Source organism: Chlorocebus sabaeus, chromosome 17 (assembly GCF_047675955.1).
Source record: "Chlorocebus sabaeus isolate Y175 chromosome 17, mChlSab1.0.hap1, whole genome shotgun sequence".
NCBI classification, from domain to species: Eukaryota; Metazoa; Chordata; class Mammalia; order Primates; family Cercopithecidae; genus Chlorocebus; species Chlorocebus sabaeus.
In genome coordinates, this window is record NC_132920.1 from 66,732,821 (window position 1) to 66,751,801 (window position 18,981).

Sequence of the window (18,981 nt, forward strand, 5' to 3'; positions counted from 1 at the left end):
AGCAGGTTAAAAATCCTGGTGACTTCAGTTTCTGTTTTATCTGCCACTTGTTATGCAAAGGACAGGAGAAAAACGCAGAAGTTTCACTCTAAGTTGGAGTTGAATAGGATTCTGCATAAAAATGTTTCTACTCTTTGTGAAAAGGTGAACTAGAAATAAACTTACTCTGAGAAGGTAAAATGTTAAAAATCGCCTGATTTGAATTTGGTTCCGTAGAGAAAGACATTATCCCTTGAGAAATTACAAGCACAAGCTAGACCTCATGCAGTTCTGCAGCTCAAATTCATACAATTTGGCCTAGGATTATTTGTAAGAGTATAATGAATGTGTTGTTGTATCAGAAGAGCCCATTGAACCACAACATAAGCTATTACAAATGAAAATTACCATCAAACCAGGCCTTATTCTCAAATATAAAAGAATAGAAGCTCACAGTCAAGAATGACCAAATTCAGAGAAAACACAGCAGCACCAGTAGTAACATAAAGCAGACCAATAATCTAATGAGACTAACCAAGGTCCACATAATGAAATTATCAAACACTCACTATAAAATCAGTAGTTTAAATATATTTGAAAAGCAAAAGACAGGAATTAAAATATATGTAAGAAAAAAGAGGGGTAAAACTAAGCAAGCTGATCCAATAAATTATTCAAGAGATTATCCAAATATTAAAAACATAATAATTGAAAATATGAAAGAAAATATTTAAACAATGGAAGAAAACTTTAATGAACTTTCAACAAATATAATTAGATTATTCAAAGGTCAGCAACGAAGCAAGTCATGCTGCCTGTGGTCGTACAGCCACTGAACTGCAGGAATGTAGGGCACTCATCACATGCAGTGTGCGAAGTAATCTCTGAGAAGAGATGGGACAAAATAAAAGCAAGGGTAAAAGATAAGACAGAGTCTGGCAGCTCTGATGTACATCTAATCAGAAGTAAGGAAGGAAATAAGGAGAAATTATAACCTGACTTTTGCCCATAAATCATATGCAAAGTCAGTAATTACAATCCAAAAAAGGTTAAATTTCTAAAAAAAATAACCAAACATATCTTACTGAAAGTATAGAATATTAAATACAAACATAAGATCTTAAAAAGTCAGACAGTTTTATTTAAAACATTTTAAAGAACAAAACAATAACTTGTAAATAGATTGTTGACTAGAATTTTCCATCTCAACAACAGGACATTAGAGGAGTATGATGGTGGAGAAAAGAATTGAAAACACATCAAAGGAATACAAGAATGAACAAAAGTGAAAAAATATAAAAAACATTAAGACTCTGCCTTTGTAAGATGGCTAAAATAAGCCTAAATACATCAGAGTCACATTTAATGTAAGGGGATTAAACTTTTTAATCAAAAGACAAAAATAATTAAATTGTATTTTAAAACATACACAAAATAAACTCATAAATCATTTTTGTTCCATATGCATATAAAATGTAAAGACGGTGTTTGTAAATACAAAATAAAGTATAATGCACAAGACAATACTAATGACAGAAAAGCTAATATATTTATTTAATATAAGAAAAATGTTTCTGGCAAAAACAATTAGTATAGATAAAAACAATACTCCATAATAAAAAATGTTTTAGCTCAATAGATATGCATAAAAATGCTGAAAGTTTGACTGAAAAACATTTTCTGACAATTCCTATTTTCTCATTTTATATATAAACATATGTGAAATACAAATATATATGTACATATATATGTGTATGTGTTATACATATGTGTATATATATGTAAATATAATAATTGAGCAAATGGCAATGAGAAATGAACAAATCTAATATTAGAATATGTTCTTAGCTTACACTTATGGGAAGATTGGACATTTTTTTCCAGAGGTCTTTAATAAAATGCATCTGGTTTAAGTGGAAGATGGAAAAAAGTTATTACTTTTTGTTTTGTGTATTGGATACTGCAAGAATAATATGTCATTCAAAAACTGGGTACTATGGGGACTTCTTCATTGAATATATGTGGAAAGGGTCATATGTGAGTTCCATGCTTTTGATAAGAGACACCCTAAGTTGTCCCTACCTTGGACAATACTCAATGGTAGCACAGTAAGAAGAAACTGTACAAAACTTTATCAATCTAAAAGAAAAATGAGTTAATAGAAATCTTAATATATTAAGCATTACTTATGTTCTCAAATAATGTATTTTTTAATTTCAAAGGCTAGAACTTGTTTATACATATTGTTTTTCTATATGTAAACTATATGCAGTTTAAATCAAAATATTCTGAGGTTTACTTTTTCAAGTACTTTAAGAGTACCATTGAATATATTTACTTCTTGAATTTCATAACTTTCTTCAGATTTACTTTATTTTTTAAAATAAAATATTTGGTTTAAATATATTTTTTAATTCCTTTATTTCTGTTTTGAAATGAGGTCTCACTGTCACCTAGGTTGGAGTGCGAGTGTTGCGGTCTCAGCTCGCTGTAACCTCCTCCTCCCAGGTTCACGTGATTCTCATGCCTCAGCCTCCCAAGTAGCTGCACCCACAGGCACAGTCCACTATATCTGGCTAATATTTGTATTTTAGGTAGGGACAGGGTTTTGTCATGTTGCCAAGGCTGGTCTCAAACTGCTGAGCTCGGGCAATCAGCCTGCTGCGACTTTCGAAAGTGCAGAGAATACAGGCATGAGCCCCCACACCTGGCCTTTTTTGATACAAATATAACAACACCTTCAACAAGTATATATACATTTTAAGCAACACATAATAATAGAGTGAAGACCAGTGAAACTGCCTACCAATACAAGAACAAGGATATGACCAAACCCTGTGTATAGTTATACATGATCTTCTAGTAATCCCTCTACCTCATCACTGAGGTAAATGTTAATCTGAATTTTTATAATTCCTTTAATGTCTGTGAGTTTCTATAAGAAACCTATATATATATACACACACATACACACATACGTGTGTGTGTATATATATGTGTATACACACACATATATATATACACACACACATATATATGTACTTAAGGCATTTAGTTTTGTGGCTTTTGCTTATTTTAAGCTACAAACTGCTGTACTATGTATGGTCTCCTTGAACTTATAATGCATTATTATGTTTCTGAAAATTATCCCATATTGTCACTTGCAGATATCATTTTCTTGGTGTATAAATATTCTATAATATATGTGTTACAAATACTTTCAGTTTTTGGCTAATATTTTCATGATTGTATGATGTTATTCAATGAATACAGATAAGTAGTAATAATAAAGTTATCAGCATTTCTTTTATGATTAGTGCTATTTTTGTGTTTTGTCAAAAAACTGTGTACCTAAGAAAGTATAATTATTCTTCATTACATTTGTTCTACAAAGTTTTAAGATAATTTTATTTTCACATTTTAAGACTTTATCCTTCTTTAGCTGATTTTTTTTTTATGTCTGATTATTAGGTTTATCATTGGAATTAATTGTCCTCTTTTACCTAAATAGAGAACTAGTATTTTGGAGCTCATTTATTGAACAGTTACCTCAGTTCATCAAGAAGTCTTCAATACCACTTTAGTTACATATCAAGTACTTATATAAGCATGGGTCTATTTCTAGGCTTTCTATGATGTTATCTTATTTTTTTCTATTATTTTGCCAAAAGCACTCTAATGAAATAGCTCAGTAATATGCCTTCACATCAGAGGATATCTTCCTTACATTTTTGCTCTTCAGAAGACACTTAGCTACTCTGAGGAAATTCTCTTCTCAAACTGCATATAAAATTAGTTTACTAAGTGTCTGTTTTTCTCTTCTTTTTGTTCTGGTGGACTTTGCTATTCATGGATGTCATTTTTCTTTTAAATTGTAGAATAATTGTGTCAAGTTCTCCAAAATGCATGTAACTCAAATTGTTTTTATGTAGCATGAATATTAAGAACATTTGGAGAAGATTGAGCTCATAATATTATGTTTTTCATTCCCTAAACACAAAGAACTTTAAACACTTTAAATCTCCTAATTTCTAACATATATGCTATTATTGTGAATATTTTAATTATTACTTCTCTAATTCAACAAATTAGATATTATCATTTTATTTTCCATTTGCATATATAGTTACCATTATATGTAATCTGACTTCTCACATCTTAAACCGTCCTTGTAAGATAGCTCTTCTTCATCCTGACTATATTCTTCGGTTTTTTTGGCAGCCGTGACCCTCCTACTGCTAATGACCACTTCTTCTAGGTCCAGACTATACTTATAGCTTGCTTCTTTTAGGGAGAGGGAGGCTATTATTGACTATTTCTCATAATTCCTTTAATCTCAGAATTGTTCAAAATATTTTTATACATGATTTGTTTTATACCAAAGGACCTCCAACTAATGAACCAAATTCTCAAGAATACTTTAAATTGCTGTAATTTGATTTTGATGAGCTTTCCCAAAGAAAATATTTTGGCCCCAAGCAGATAACTTATGTAAATCACTAAATTTGACAAATCAATCATTTTAGATTTCCTGGAAATAATTTTTGGGCATGGGGTAGATTAGGAAAAAAAAGCATCCTAGCTATAAAAAAACTTAACAACTATATTAAGAACAAAATTGTATTTTTTCTGTTTATGTACCCATTGTATTCAAATAAGATTAAAAAAAAAAGATGACTCAAGTGAATAACTTCATAGGAGTTAGAGGAATTGAAATAATTATTAAAACATCTGGAAATTAGTCTTGGGAGTAAAGTAAGTCTGCTAATATGCTTCTCAAATTTGAGTGGTTTCATTATCAGAAATAAAACAATAGAAACATAAAAACAAATGTTAAAGTCTTCAAAAAATTATAATCTGTGTATTCTAAGCAAAAGGAAAAATAAATAGACATCAAAATTATAATGAATGTGTTTTTTTACATATTTATTATTATGTTTAATTAATCTTTGATCATATTGACTCTCTTAGAAATACCTCTGGGGGAAAAATGTCAAATATCAATTAGAATTGATCTTGGAATTTAAAAACTCACCAAAATGTCCTATCTTAGGAATTGACACACTATTCCCCAGAAGCTATGAATATATGAGGTTATGTGGTGAATTTGAATCAAGGTTGCAGACCTAATTGAGACTAGTACTCAGCTGACCTTACCATAGGGAGTCATTCTTGCTTATTTGAGGGGCCCAGTATTACCACAAGTATCTTTAAAAGTAGAAGAGGGAGGCTGAAGAGTTAAAGGAGGTGTGGCACTGGAAGCAAGATCAGAGTGACGCAATTTGAGAAAATCTTGACCCACACTTGCTGGCTTTGAAAATGGAGAAAAACGGTAAAGAGACAAAGATAACAAGCACCCTCTAGAAACTAAAAAAGGCAAGACAATGTACCCTCTCCTAGAGCTTCTAGGAAGGAATACGACTTTACCTAACACCTTAATTTTAGCTCAGCGAGACTGTGTCAGATTTCTGACCTCCATACCAGTAAGACTATAAATTTGTATTGTTTTAAGCTGGCAAATTTGTTGTAATTTGTTACACTGGCAATGAAATGAATGCAGTTTCTAACAAGGAGATCACCCAACTTATTATTCTATTACTGCTATTCTAGCATCAGAAAGCAAAAATTTAGCAAGACGGTCTAAATTATTAAAGTTAATCTAACTTAATTAAAACACTGCTATGTATTTAATATATTGTTATGACAATACAAATTAAGTATCATCCCTTACTTATAAATGTTAAGATAAAGAGCATAGTATAAATTAAAATATTAAAGAATACATAGTTGTTAAACTAGAGTCAAATATAGCTTAAAGCAATGAGAGAAGACAGAGTGATAACCTCTAATTTAGAGGAGTATGGATGTATACATGAAGAAATGAGTGTAATAACCATACTCTAGGACTAGTATGTGCGGAAGAATACAGCCAGAATTAACATTTATACAATTAAGACCTAGAGGAGAGATGGGCACAGCAAAAGTACTGGCCTAATAATCTTTGTCACACATCTCCTCACAGTCTGCACACCTAGGTATGCTCCATCTTTTATATTCTTGATACACAAGATTTTTTTGTTTATATGTATTTTTATTTTCCTTGCTTTCTATCACTCTTCTCAACACCTGCTGCTCTTGGCATGGCTTTTTACCTCTAATCAAGTTAAATAAAAAACTATCCACCTTGCTCTGCCCAGTGTCACAGAGCATTTCCCCTATGTTTTCTTCTCTTAACTTTACAATTTCAGGTATTAGGTTTAAGTCTTCAATTTATTTTGAATTCATTTTTGTATATAGCATGAGATAAGGGTCCAATTTTATTCTTCTTCACCTGGATATCCTGTTTTCCCAACACTTTGTATTGATTAGACTATCTTTCTCTGCGTGTGTTTTCGGTACCATTCTTGAAAATAAATGACCATAAATGCATGGGTTTATTTCTAGACTTTCTATCATGTTCTATTGGTCAGTTTGTCTGTTGTTATGCCAGTACCATGTCATTTTGATTATTGTATATTTATGATAGCTTTGAAGCCAGGTAGTATGATTCCTTCACCTTTGTTTTTTGCTTAAGATTGCTTTGGTTATTTGAAGTTTTTTATATTGCCGAACAAGTTTTAGGATAGTGTTTTCTATCTGCATTAATGATGACATTGGAACTTGATAGGGATTGCATTAAATCTGTAGATTAATTTTGCTGCTACAGATATTGTAAAAATATTATTTTTTCCAATCCATTAGCATGAATATCTTTCCATCTATTTGTGTCATCTACAAGATTTCTTGAATATCACTCTGAAAACACAGGCAACAAAAGCAAAAATAAACAAATAGTATTGCATCAAACTAAAAAGCTTCTACACTGCAAAGGAAACAGTTAACAGAGTATAGAGACAACTTACACATTGGGAGAATATACTTGCAAATTATCCATTTGATAAGGGGTTATTATCAAGATATATAAATAACTAAACAGCAAGAAAACAAATAGCTGAACTAAAAGGAGCAAAAAAATCTAAATAGACACTTCTCAAAAGAAGACATACAAGTGGCCAGCAGATATATGAAAAAATACTCATCATCACTAATCATCAGGGAAATGCAAATTAAAACCACAATGAGCTATCACTTCACACTTGATAAAATTGCTGTTTTTGAAAAGATAAATGATAGCAGTGTTGTCAAGGGTCTAGAAAAAGGGAACAATTGTGCACTATTAGAGGGAATGTAAATTAGTAAAGCCATTAAGGAAAACGGTATAGACATTTCATAGAATACTAAAAGTTACCATACAATCCCGTAATCTTACTTCTGTATATACTTAGAAGTGGAATTGAAATCTATATACTGAAGAGATATTTGCAGTCCTATGTTCACGACCTCAGCATTAACCATTCATAATCACTAAACGTAGAAACACCCTAGGTGGATATCATAAGATTAATGAATATAGAAAATATTATATATATAATATTTATATATATAATTTATATATTATTATATTATTATATAATATATAATTATATATAATAAAATATAAATTTTTATTTTATATAATATAAATTTTATATAATAAATATATATATATATAAATGCAATACTATTCCTCTTTTAAAAGGGGGAAAATCCTGTCATTTAAGACAACATGGATCAACCTGGAGGACATTATGCTAAGTGAGACAAGCCAGGCACAAAAAATTAATAATGCATAGTCTGACATGTGTGTGACTAAAAAGTTGAACTTATAGAAGTATAGAATGTGTTTGTCACAGGTTGTGGGGGTGGAGTGAACGGGAAAAAGTGGGATTTTGATTAAATAGCAAAAATTTTCAGATAAACAGAAGAAATAAGGCTTAGTAATCTATAGTACAGAACGGTGAGTATAATAAATAATCATGCACTATATATTTCAAAATTGTGAAAAAATAAATGTTTTTGACCACAAAAAATGATGAGTATGTGAGGTGTTGGATTTCTTAACTAGCCTGATTTAATTGTTCTACACTGCAAACATATATAAAAATTTATTGTTGTACCCCATAAATATATGTAATTATTACTCATTGATTAAAAATAGAAAAATTAAAACAATTCATCTTTCAAGAGGAAACTCAGGGGTGACTTTTCATATTTACTGCTCTCTTTCATAGGGCTAGTTTTCCTTTATTTCGTAAAGCTTATAATAATTTGCCTATTAATATGCCTGTCTCTTCTCACCTATTGTAGGCTCCTCCATAGAATTATTTATAGCTAACCATTTTTTTTTTGTATTGTACTCACAGATAGAATCAATATATAGCTCATATTAGTCATAGCAGAAAGTAAGTTTTTTAGATATTCCATAAATCTTAAGGTACTATGTTTAAATTTCAGAGGAAGACAATTCTTTTCCAACTTTTATTTTAGGTTTAAAGGGTACATGTACAGATTTGTTATATGGGTAAATTGTGTCAGAGAAAGACGTGAATTTATTAAAACTATTTTTCTGTGAATTTGATCATGAGAGTCTCTTGTCAGACATCCTTCACCAAAAATAGAACAAGTCTCTGAAATATAGTTAGAATAATATTTTCTGTAACTCAAATCATCCACTGCTGCTTCATTAAGGTAAAAGTTAAATAATCTTATTTTCAAGCTTTAAGGCAAATAAACTATTGTTTACAATTATTACCTGAAAGTCCCAGATGATTCAGAAACATTCTTTAAATATTTAGTGTGAAAAAGAGAGTAATTATGTTTAAAATAAATAAACTATAAAATGGTTCTTGCAGTTGAATGTTTAATATGATCTTAACTTTATTTCTTGATGTTTCTTATGTGTGAAAATGTTGGCATGGGTGAATAGAGGATGAGTTTTTCTTTTTTTTTGAAAAAAGAACATTTCATGTAAATTAGAAAAAGAATAGACAGAAATATCATTTGGTATATTTGTATCACATTTTGATGGGTACTGAATCTATTGGAAATGGGTTTTGAAGTGTGAAAATTATTATAATGTCTTCATTTAAATTCCCTTAAGTACTACAGGGAAATACTCAAAAATATGAGACATAAAGAAAAAAAAAAAAAAACCCTTATCATTTCAAGGAAAAGCAAAAAAATGATGCTGGTTCAAAAGCATGGGCTGTCCTGGGAGAGGCACGTGCCAAAGATGGCAAGGAAAAATAAATAAATAGACAAAAGCTAATCCCATTACGTTTAAAAAATTTTGTTTTGCTTTCTCTTCAAAGAATGACTTTAAAACAAACCATATATTAATGCAATAATATTTTGTGAGCCTTTCCACTATTTCTTGTTGTATATCCTTTGCAGTTAAGATTTTCCCTTTCGTAATATTTCCAGAGAACAAAGAAAAAGAAATGATATGCTTAGGGAAATGTTCAATATAAAAGTAACATGAGTTTTCTCTCCCTAAGCAATATAAATCTCTAAAAAAAATTTCCATTTTCTATAGAACAAAGTGGTAAAATGAGGAGAATCTCTGCTTTCCATGTTTATCTCTCTTTTTTAAAATGTTTAAAAATGAAGGGCAAGTTATAATGGCTATTATAAAAATCATTTCAGAAATTATATTGCATACTCATTGTCTACAGAAGCTGACTTTTACATTAAATTCAGATTCTCCATGTTGGTTAACAACAGATTGGAGGATAAACTAAAATTAAATGCATTTGACTTCTAACCAATTTCTTCATTATCAACCAAAAGATATCAAGTATACTTTCATATTAAATAGAGGATGGTAGAAAAATAAAATTTATGTGACTTTTTCTATCGTGATCAATAGAAAAATTAAACAGAAATAAAGGAAGTTTGTATGTTTCCTAATATGGAACAGCAAGGATTTGGCACTTTGATATATCTGATGATTAGATGTGACTTGGGGTTGCCCTCCTTTTAGGGGAGGCTAAATATATTCTATTAGTATGAAAAAGAGTTAATGGAGCTTTGATTATCAGAAAAAGATTAAATATCTCTCCACCAATTGTTTTACCTTCTTCCTGAAAATAAAAGTTAGCCCTAATTTGCCATCCTCCTCTTCAGTTAGATGTCACCATGTGACTGAGTTGGAGCCAACAGAGTGTGAGAAGAAGACATAGTGCCACTTTAGGCTCCTTCCATTATTTGGTGCAAAATAAATGTAAGCAACTTGAATATTGAAATTATCAATGTCACAAGCTAGAATAAGCCTTAATTCTGAAAAGGCACATGGAAGAGTACTACTTCCTGATATAAATTCTGATATGAATTGTGCTAGCCCTCTGAGATACAAGTTTTTATATTTAGCTGCAACATATAATTACTTCAACTAATACAGGGATGTGCTATAAAAGATCACACAGTTTGAGTAAGTGCTTTATCATAAGGAGTTTTCCAGACAGGGATAAAAAGATGAGTAAAATTTTTGAGTTATACAATAAATATAAATTTAAATTAAAGTTGACATACATTTTGACGCTACCTTGAGTAATTTAAACTTAGGAAAATCATCTGTGAGTTGTTGCTAGTAATAGGTTCTTTGGGGAATGTTTTGCAGATGATGACTTATGTGTAAGTTTACATGGATGCTTAAATGCCAATAGGGTGATAATATGCAGATTCCAAATGTAATAAGATATCGTATTTATAAAGAACTCTCAGTTTAATGTATTTATTTCTCTAATGTGTTCTACAGATTTGAAACATACTAAATTGCAAGAAGGTATTTATTGTTTGGTTATAAATTATGAACTAACAAATATAATAACAATTATTGACAGGTTTTTTTGTGCTTGCTATATATTCTTATTTTCCTTATCTTTTAGTTTCATGCTTTTGTCTCTTGAATTATATTCTATTTTTCTTTTTTCTTTTCTAGTTCTCAAAGCAATCCATTGTAGAACCATCTCTTGACATTTTAACAGTGTGGTTTAATATCTGAAAGAATTATCAAGGAAAACTTCTCATAACTGAGGCTACAGTTTGAACAACTCACATTTTTAAAACTACATTGGGAAGTTATCACTCACGTCTAGTTATGGAACTCAATATCTGCAACAATGTAAGTTGCATATTTGAAAACTTGACTCAATGTATGTCTATTAAAGATTTTGAATTAAAATAAAGGTTTTTTCTTCTATCTGTGTTATAGGGAAATAAATTGTTGGTAAGTAAAGAAATAATTAATTGAAATAAATAATTATAAATCATTTAGCTTATAAATGACAGAGTCAAATGAAATTTCAACTCGACAGGAGATGAAGACTTCACTGCTACTTATGGTGTATAAAATACATTCATGCTTACTTTAAGACGGTAATATTTTCTCTCTCTTAAGAGAAAGTGTGCATTGAAAACTCATAGCAAAATAGTCATTATGTTTATGTTCCACCATATTAGACAGTGAGAGACCATGTTTTAGTTTTTATGTGATAGAACTGGTTTCACTATATGGAAGAAGCCATATTTGGAAACAAGTTTTTCAGATTTGGAAAAAAATGCTAGTTCAAAGATGACAGAGATTAAGGGAAGAGATTTCCATGTAATTAAGGTTGACCCACAGCTTGGAATGTTGTTGCTTTCAGCTGACTCCTGCAAACTCAAAAATGAATATTTTAGGGAGACTCTTCAGGAAATAAATGAAAAACATTTAATCTCAGGAAATCGTCCAGTTCAGATGGGGAAAACAGCAACCTGGGGTTGCTTGGAGGAAAGGAAAGTATATTGTGAAATAAGAACCCTCCTAAAGGTGCTTTATTCCTGTTTCAAATTATTTTGCCCCTTATGGTTTTCCTAATATCCACCTCGAATGTCTTTTTGGCTTCTGTATAAAATTTTGAAAAACAAACAAAAAATGCTTTCTGTGGACTTTTCTGTTATTTCCAAACATTGGAAAGGCAGCATGATTATCTGATAATTTGCTACGACCTACCAAACTGCCTTATGGTAATTTCTTCTGATTCTGCCACCCACTTTCTTTGAGTAGATTTTTTATGCATTCAGCACAGCTAAACAATTCAAAACTTTATAAAGTAATTCAATGTAGCAGTTAGTATTTTTGCACTCCTTTTATTTGGAAGTCAATGTATTGTTTCACTTGTTTATTCCAAGCTCTGGAAATGTAGTGATGAATAGGTCAGTGTGATGACAGTGGAGAGAGATAGCCAATATTCACCAATAACTAAAAATGCATGCTTTTAAGGAGTGATAAAAATGTTTTCAAGTAAAATAAAATAGGAATTGTGACAAAATGAATTGAGGGAGAGTTTGCTTAGAGTGGTAGTGAAGGAGTCGTGACAAAGAAGAGCCTTGAGTTAGATCTAATGTGAAAAGCAGCTAGTTCTATAAATCCCCTTATACAAGTTACTTTCGGCATAGGGAACAAGTTCAAAGAACTGAGATGAAGAGAATTTTGGAAAACTGTGGAAGAGAAAAAAGAAGAAGCCTGGAGCATCTGAGAGCAGATGATATGGGAAAGTAGACAAGCGGCAGTTTGAGAGGCATGGTTGCTTATTCTCAGACTGATATCAAGACCTGGGTATGTAGGTGAATACTCATCGAATCCCTTTGAAATGCATTCTTCCCATCTTCCTTGGGCCAATTGATGCAGGGAAACCAGTTAGGTAGTAATTATAAAAGTTTGGAGGGGAAGAAACAGTATATTGGACTGGAGTGGTGGCAGAGGTGAGGGGATAAAGAATTATATTTAGGCGATAAAAGCAATAAATTACAATTATTTTGGATAAACAGAGGTTAGAGAAATAGAATTACTAAAGGTGACTGCTAGGTTTGTCAGTTCAGCAATGTATAAACATAAAGAATGTCAGAAAAATACTTATGGGGAGGTCAGAAGACATTAATATTTTCATATTGGAGATGTTAATTTGAGGGATTTTACAAAAGTAAATAGAATGGAAATGAAAATTGCTGTATTAATTAGTATGTCCATTGATCTTGAGTTCAAGCAGAGTTAATAAGAATAGGAAATATTTGACAGTATGGAGATGAAATTGTCATCAAAGACCTGAGTGGGTTCACATGAGAAAAACCACTAACAGACTATTGGGAAAAAATATAGAAGAAAAAAAAAAGAAAAACAAAGGGCTGCAACTAGCATGTCCTTTAGAGAAGAGCAGTCCAGGAAAGGAACGAAGGAGCCCCCATGTGGGAGAGGAGTAAGAGTGGAGTAAGAAATATTGAAATCCAAGATAGGATGTATTCCAAGGAGGGAATGATTAACCGAGAAGGATGCTAATTAAGAATAAACCATTGAAATAATTTAGAGGAGAAAAAGTGTCTATTTTGGGGCCAGGCACGGTGTCTCACTCCTGTAATCCCAGCACTTTGGGAGGCTGAGGCAGAAGGATCCCCTGAGGTCAGGAGTTTGAGACCAGTCTGGCCAACATGGAAAAACTCCACCTCTATTAAAAATACAAAAATTTGCCAGATGAGGTGGTGCATGCCTGTGATCTCAGCTACTCGGGAGGCTGAGGCAGGAAAATCGCTTGAACATGGGAGGTGGAGGTTGCCGTCAGCCAAGATTGTGCCACTGTACCTCAGCCTGGGTGACAGAGCAAGACTACATCTCAAAAAAAAAAAAAAAAAAAAAAAAAAAGAGAAAAACGTGTCTGTTTTATATAAAAACTACATTGTGAATAACATAAATAAAAATGTACCAATAAGAAAAATTGTGTTACAAAATGTATCTTGTTCATATATACATATATATACACACACACACATATATGTTTTTTTCCTGATGTGTAGTTCCTTTGGAGCCTAGATTAAAATGGAATATAAATAGTGAAGAGTTTCAAGTGGAATGAACCCTTGAAATCTGTCTTATTGCAGCTTTTATTGAGAATACTTTTAAAGAGATTGTTTAATATATTTCAGATCTTTAGACCATATTGAGGCAATGCAACTATAACATATTATATGGTGGTACTTTAATTACATAAAAGTGTAACACTAGTCTGAACAAAACCAGCATTAATACTATTTACTTTGAATCCTCTCTCTTTCTTTCCTGATTCTCACCCCCTAAATAGTGGAAATAGATCAATAAAATTTTAATTTCTGATTTGGTTTATAGTACTTAATGTTTTTCTTAATGTTTATCCACAAGGAATGTTATTTTTCTCTTTATTTTTACCTTTAAAAAAGCTATGAAAACTCTAAAAGTAAATTGTATCTTGACCAATACAATCTTGAAATTGTATTTGCTTTTTGCTTTGTTGAGACAGTGTGTAGGAGTGTGTGTGTGTGTGCGCGCGCGCGCACGCTCGAGTGTGAAGAGAGACAGAGAACATTGTAGTTATTGCATGGATTAGTTTGTGATTATATCACATTACTAGGACATAATACTATAACAGTTATGCAGTTGTTACTTAAACATTACATAGCTCACTTTCTTTATCTGAAAAACAAGGAACATAATACCACTCAACTTCCAAAAGTCATTGTCAAGATTTATAATGTTAGTACATTTGAGATCTTGGATAATCAACAAATATTAGTTGTTATTATTATAGTATCATTTTATTGGTGCTGGTCTTAGCCTACATAGAGTAAAAATTTAGTAGACAGTCTATATTAATTTGGAGTATACATTATGTGTAATGTATTTAATGCACATTCCTGAAGAAATCAATTATATACAGTAGAGAATAATTAATTAAAAATGTTTAGAATATCATTATATTTTAGTGGCTATTTCATGAATTATATAGTCTTGTAAAATCTGCAGATACTATTCTCTTTTTAATAAGTTATTCAATTAATATTTAAAGTATTAGGTCTAAGATTTTATCAATTAATGATATGGATAGTTAAATTTCTAAAAATAAAAATTACATAAAATGACACAATGAGATATTCTATGATGGGACCATCTTTCTTGTATTTTGAAACACAGGATTTTTATCAGATCTCACTGATGTGCCCTGGAATTATGAGTCTTGGTGTATGAGTTCCTCTAATACTGGTATTACTTCACATTTGCCCAATGCCTCTGTTTTCTTTTCCTGGGTATTCTCTCGCTTCCTATATGACTTCTCTATTTGTTTCTGCACACTTCTCCATAAAACACCCTTGTGTATTTTTAATTTATATGCTCTAATGCCGACTTTGGCAAATAAATTTAAAATTCTGCTAATTATTAATAGAAGATAATATTTTGCCAAAGATCAAATACACTGATAAGGAAAACATATGAGGCTACTTTTATAATTTGTTGAATCCTCTAAGAATATATATTATGCCTGATTTAGTACTGACAAAAGCCAATATTTTTACAAAGTGTAAAGGTAAAAGTTCACATAATGTTCATTCAAAATGATCAGTTGGATATGCAAAATAAAGAAGGTTGGCATAATCTTTAGGGAGTACAGTTTTTTTTGTTTGTTTGTTTTTGTTTTTGTTTTTGTTTTTATCAAAAAAAACCCTATTCACTTTTGGGATAAGAACTTGGTCAAAGTAATTGCACTTAATTTTCTAGTTTACCAATTTGAGTAAGCTTGCATTAATATTCCATTTTCACAATCTGGTGAGGCTATTATTTTTATGTGTTGACAGTCTTACTTAATCTTGCCTAACAGACATAATAGGAGTGCCATCATTTTTACTGGCTATCATTTCATTAAAAATTGAATCTCTTTCTTTCCTATATTTTTAAATGAGTTCACTCAAGCATCCATGGTTGTTAAAAATCCATATGAGAAATTAAAATATCTGATTGCTGAAAAGAGGCACTAGTCATTCAATACCTGTGTAATAATATCTAAAGTTAGTAGAATAGATTGCTATAGACTTCTTTGGCCAGATTAGACTTTTATTAAAATTTATGTCAGCTTCTAGTAAAGGCTCTATAGAATAAATAAGATAACATTTCCCCTATATGATGTCATAATTTCTCTAATATTAGAAGATATGATGCATTGCTAATAAAAGAAAAATTACTAAACTAAAAACTTGTTTCAAATGTCCAAGTAATTAAAATGTGCTGTTTTGCTAACAAATGGAATGAGAAGTGACAGAGGAGGTTGTGATATAGAGAGTGAGAATAAGAGTTAAGCAAGTAAAATCAAAGACGTAAACAACAAAAAAAAGTTGGTAAAATATTTTAATTGATAATGCTGAAAACACAATCAGAGACATGGAGAAAAAGCTTGAGAAAATTAAGCAATATAGACTCTTCCCAAATAATAAAACTAGTTTTACCTCTTTTTCTGTCTTCGAACAAATATTATTGAGTTGCTCAGGTATTTGTTGTTCAACTGCCTGAGAAACCATTAAATCAGAATGCTGTTTAAAACCCCTTTTATGCTGGGCACGATGGTTCACGCTTGTAATCCCAGCACTTTGGGAGGTCGAGGTGAGTGAATCACTTGAGGTCAGGAGTTTGAGACAAGTCTGGCCAACATAGCGAAACCCCATCTCTATTAAAAATATATAGATTAGCAGGGTGTGGTGACACACGCCAGTAATTCCAGCTACTCAGGAGATTGAGGCACAAGAATCATTTGAACCTGGAAGGCAGAGGTTGCAATGAGTCTAGATTGTGCTATTGACCTCCAGCCTGGGAGACGGTGAGACTCTGTCTGGAAAAAGAGAAAAAAAAAAAAAAATCCCTTTTAGGTTGAAATTGTATGAACATTATATTTTTCCCATATTATGTTATTACATAATATTTACATTTTTGTAAGATGTAGAATCACCTAGTCAAGCATGTATTATTTATAAGCATATATGTTTTAAAATTTTTGAATGAATAAATGCATCACTATATTCATTCCACTTAAGTTGCAGGTATTATTTTCTTCATAGTAGCAGTGAAGATCAATTCTGTCTCTTTTCTACCCTGGTGCCAATGTCCCTTTGGACATCACCTGTAAATATTCATTAGCATTATCTAGATTTGCATGCTGAGCTGCTGACCAAAATAAGGGTTGTGACACAATGTGCTCAACTCTGACATTTTCTCAACAAGGACATAGTATTAACCTCCCACGCTATATAATAGTTCCACCCAATTTCCCAGAATGAGTTCTTAATTTAATTGGTCATTTGAAGTGCATCTATGTATAAAGAGAGTATTGCCTGATTTGAGAGGAGGAAACTACTTATCGACTAAAATTTCTAATGTCAAACAGAAATGTAAGAAGAATATTGGTGGAACTAGTGAAAGTTAAGAAGAAAATGTTACCTAAAATAAAAAGTTTTTTGAAATGTATCAATACAACCAAATATATAGAATTTAATAATACATTCTTAGTGAAGATACTTAAATATTGAGGAACAACATATTTAATTAAATGTGTAATAGACTAGTTACTTAGAAAAACCCCTCAGGAACAAAATTGGAAACAACTAGAGTACTTATTAAGAGAGGGGTTAGAACCTCTTCTAAAGAAAATAAATATCCTAAAGTGCTGTAATGCAATTGTATCATCTATGTTCTTAGGAGAAAGCAAATCTATATAAAAATACAAAAATCCAGATTTCAACAATTAACAGCGTTAATATTTATTTTATACAGTGTATCAAGAAATAGATGAAATTATCTCTGGCTTTAGATCTAATTTACAGGTTGAGGTCCTGCATATCAGAGAAAAAAACATTTGTTTTTTCCTTCAAGACTTAGAAACTGATGTTAAACATAGCTTTTATTATTTATAATCCTCATTAATGCTTGTATTCTGATATCACATACTTATATTTTAATTTTTATACTGAAGATGGCATCTTAATGTAAAGCAAGTTGTTTCTAAACTTTTGTTTGTTAAATTATGATATTAGTAATATTAAATTGCATATGTATATGTAATTAAATTATTAAATTTAATTAAATTACATGTGTATATGTAAACAAATGGTGAGTCCATAAGTCCACTTGATTCTGGATACTTGCTTATCGATAGTTTGAAATTAAACATGGAGTTCTCTTTATCTGCTTATTTCTTACTTATCTAATACTTAAAAGTCTGCTACAAAACTCATATACTGCAAGTGTCAGAAACATAAAGTATGAATTTTAAAAATAAACTCTATCTGAAATGAAATTTTTGCAAAATGAAAATTCTGTAATCCCAAAGTCCCCATTTCCAGGAGCACAATTTTTAAATGGTATAATATAACTGTCATATTTTGAAAATCTAATATAATACTAAAACTATTTATTTCATTGCACTGTCTTTTATTAAGAAAAAAGAGAAGAAAGTCTTTTACCGCAAAAAAATAGTTTTGCTGACAATTTTAATTCTGTTTTCTCTTTCATTGCAGAGTGGCGATAGCCACTCTAGAAATGTTCATACTTTTCAAAGTTGATTACACAACCCACTTGTCCATCTCTTCTTCTTTCCACATATCTTTTGTGAATAAACACATAGTTCCTGCTGATTTGGCAGGCTCTGCTGCCTAGAATAGATATGCAATGATACAGAGAAAATGGCAGGGGAGCCAGGATTCCGTATTTCATGTAACATGTCATTTGTACACACGTTGCCTAATAATGTCACGCTGGACAGTATTGTCCCCAAAAATGTTTCAAACATTATCTGAGTCTTGATTAATTCTAGTGATATGTAGTAATTAATGTACATTTCTTACTTTCTATTTGTTTTATTACCAGTTTTTTTAAAAAAATAGTGCCAATCAAATATTTTAAATCTTTCTAATTTAGTTTTAATTTAATCCTATTGTAAGTCTTTAATTTTGGTCCCACAAGTCTTGGTCATTCTGCTCTTGCGTATTCACTTAAACTTTGAAAGCTTATTTCTTTTATAAATTACTTTCCTCAATGAGTAGATAAGAATTAGAAAAATCTTAAAATTCCAATGTATAAAAATAATATTTGGTACAGAATCTCTATTTTCAGATAATGCCCAGTCAGCATGCCTGATCTAGCATTGATTATTTTTAACGCCTCACCCCTCCCTTTTATATATTGTTCCGTCTTTTTTGCTACATTATGCATAACAATAGTCATTCAAGATTTTAAGTTATATATCAGAATTTAAAATG